Genomic DNA, 3,856 nt, shown 5'->3' on the forward strand with positions numbered 1-3,856 from the left:
TCCATTGCGGCCAGCTACAAAGATGGCACTCCACTGTGACTTTTTCCAAATAAGTTTATCATTTCACTGTAAAGATACATATGTATTCTATTACTTACTTATTAAATACTAAATATAATACTAACTACTTAATAAAAACAGAATATTGTAAGAATGACAAAATAAAAATATGAAACAAATCGACTGAACTATTAATTATAATGTTTAATTCAAAAATATCATATATATAATTATATACAGAAAACACAAGATAGAACTTACTCTTTAAATGGAAGAGGTTTAGTGCCTTTTCCAGAACTATTTTTTCCCATGGTCTGTTTGATATGTTTATCCCATTTCTTCTTCAACAATTTAAATTTATTTTTCATGTGATTTTTAGTAGCATTCACATAACCTCTTTCTTGGAAGGATTCTGCTATCGCTTGAAACATAGCCTCTTTACTTTGATATTTTCTTTTCTGGAATTTTTTTTCATGCTGTTCATACTCTGTGAAAAACAACATTATGGTTTTATAGTCCCAAATAAAATAGCCATCATTATTGACACCAGAAGTATTCTCTTTTTCATTATCTGAGTCTATAATTGAAGAGTCCAATGAAGACACAATTGTAGGCGTGTGCTGCATAAAGCTTGTTACAGGAATCGTAACAGAAGAACTCTCATGGATTTTAATCTGAGGCTGAATTTCAGAAGGACCTGCTTTATTTAGTAAAGCATTCACAATTGAAGAGTCTAGTGAAGACAAAGTTGTAGGTGTGTACTGCATAGAGCTTGTTACAGGAACTGTAACAGAAGGACTCTCGTGGATTATAGTCTGAGGTTGAATTGTAGAAAAACTTATTTTATTCAGTACAGAATCCAAAGGCGCAGTTGTGGTTAGGAACTGTGTCGAGTTTGTTGTAGCAGTTACAACAGAAGTACACGCAAAAGTCTGGGGAGGCTTAATTAATTTTAATGATACCAGTTTAGGTTTCACAGCTGAAAAATAAAACTATTAATATAGTACAATATTTATGCAATTTAAATTATCTTAGAATAAAATCATTTAATCTATCTCTTAGAATTTATTTTATTAGTTAATTAAGTAAAAATATAAAAAGTATTATGAGTATTTAAGTAATCAGCATCATATATAAAATTCTTACCTGAATACTTAAAAGAAGTTTCCATTGTGAAATATCAAGACAGTGACGGCGTAGCAGAATAATAAAAGCGAGATTATTGGACTACCCGACTCTTGAGCAGTGGATACTGTTTACAGTACAAGCTTCACACGCATGCGCGATAAAATAGCCCCAAATGCACCACCTTCGAAGGTGAGGCAAATAGAGCGTGCTCCTAATTGCTCCTTAGAGTATGCTCTAACGTGACGCGAACATCTAGTCGCCATCTTGTTTCCGGTGACACGAACGTATTGGAGCGCATTGGAGTGAGAAGGAGCATGTTAGGGCATGCGACGCGAACAAACCTTCGAAGTCATGCCGGCGGGGGCTATGCCCCTGGTAGGTTCAATCTTGCCGGATGAGTTTGGAAGGAGAGGACAGACTAAGAATGCACCAAACGTCTTAAGCCAAGGTGTAAGGCAACGTGCCGATGGCTGCTTGGCCACGAAGACGTGAAACAGCGCGGTCGCAAACGTTCCCTCTGGGGTACCTGCCGACCCCCCAGAGTAGCTAGGCTTGGTGATATCATGTAGACTCTGAATCACTTGATACTTGTTCCTACCATACTCGTGGGATGAAAAATGGAGAAAAATGAAAAAACTAAAAATACATTCAAACCAAAGTTGACGATGAAACACAAACCCGGAGATAAAGAACAGGACCCGTTCAAGAGAAGGGAGTCTATTCCCAGATCACCACCACCATCGGCGAAAATAATAACTGGAGGAATAAATAGGCCTTGCTTTAGCGCTTTGCTTGAACAAGGTGAGGAGGCATACGACTCTCCGGCTGAAAAAAAAAACGACAAAACGCCCCAGTTCAAAAAATACCAGAGAAACTGATGATAATGATGTATTTATTTTTCCTGAACCTGTTCAAAAAAGCAGTGCGAATAGTGTGGAAAGAGAGAAACTGGAACAAAAAGGCTCACCGAAAGTTGAAAAGGACGACAAGGAAGTTACGCTAGAAGAAGTGAGATCTGAAAGAGTAGCTCTAGAAGAGTTTCTCTTTAATGAAAACAATAAAATCAATAAGAATACAATTAAGTTCATATTGTCTAAGTGGGTGCTACTAGAAGGGAAATTACAAGAGAGTATCGTTGAGAGAGAAAAATTAAAGTGTACTTACCTGGCATCGAAAAATTCTATCAGTTCGATGTCCTATGTTCAAGTGGCGTTCACTCCATGGTCCGGAACAGCAGCATCTGAAACAGAAAAAAAAGAAATTATCCAACGTACTACACTAAAAAGCGGATTCAAGACTAATTCTTCGGTAATGATTGTTAAGCCTTTAAATGAAAAGGACAATTTAACGTGTGAGGATGTCAAAGAAAAACTTACAAAGAAAATGAATCCGTTAATTAAAGAAATAAGGATTAAAAGAATGAGAAAGGTGGGAGACAGAGGCATTCTAGTGGAAACGGAAGGTGGAAACGAATTAAAAAAGATCCAGCAGATAATAGAAGACAATGAATGCGGGCTGAAAACAGAGCTGCCTAAGAAAACTGGACCCAGTATGATAGTATATGACGTAGAAAAGTCGGTCACAAAGGAGCAGTTTATGGAACAATTTTGGTCTAAGAATGTTGAAAAACTTGGAATCGCCAAGCAGGAAAATAAAAGCAGGGTTAAATACAGATACAACACATTTGTTAAAACCAGAAATACTAATAACTGGGTAATAGAGGTGACAGGAGAGATAAGAAGAAAACTCTTGGTGCAAGAACGACTATATATTGACTGGAGATCATACAAGGTTAATGATTACTTAGCCTTGACTAGGTGCTTCCGTTGTCTAGGCTTAGGCCACAGTGTTAAACACTGCAAGGAAAAGACCCCCACTTGTGGACACTGTGGGGGGGGGCGGGCCATATAAGCACCAATTGCTCAGAGAGAGAGAGAAATCTGCAGTCTGCGCTAATTGTACAAGAGCTAAAAGGAAAGACACACATCATACTGTAAGTGACAAGAGATGCCCGGAGTATCTAAGAGTAACTAAAATCGTAAAGAATAAAATAGATTATACATAATGATAAAATTCTTTCAAATAAATGTTGGCCGTTCGCAGACGGCATCATACGAATTAAGATTAAAAGTAGAGGAACAAGGCATTGATGTGTGTCTGATACAAGAACCATACGTATTCCAAGGACAAGTCAAAGGCTGCGCTTCACTTGGTGCAAGAGTTGTTCAAAGTAATAAGGTGACAGATACAAAAGCTGCTATAGTTGTATATAATCAGGAAATAACTGTCACAAAAATCGAACAGTTTACGGACGAACATATAGCTTGCGCACATATAGTACATAATGAAGTAAACTTATATTTGGTATCAGTTTATTGTCAATTTTCCATGGAGCTAAACTATTTTATTAATAAGTTGGAGACTATAATAGAAACGTTCAAAAGCCACGACATGATCATATCAATGGACTCCAATGCTCACTCCAAAACTTGGTACTGCAAAGAGAACGACGCGAAAGGCGAATTACTCGAGGATTTCCTAATAAATAAAAATGTATACATTTTGAATCAGCCTGGAAACGAACCAACGTTCTCTACTATAATAGGAGAGGCCAATATAGACTTGACTGTGGTGAATAGTGGAGTCCTGAAGGATATTAATGATTGGAAGGTCTTCCCGAAAATGACTTCCTCAGACCATAATTGTATATACTTTGAACATAACAACA

The sequence above is a fragment of the Nylanderia fulva genome, unplaced genomic scaffold (assembly GCF_048542155.1).
Source record: "Nylanderia fulva isolate GAGA-0341 unplaced genomic scaffold, ASM4854215v1 Scaffold568, whole genome shotgun sequence".
NCBI lineage: Eukaryota > Metazoa > Arthropoda > Insecta > Hymenoptera > Formicidae > Nylanderia > Nylanderia fulva.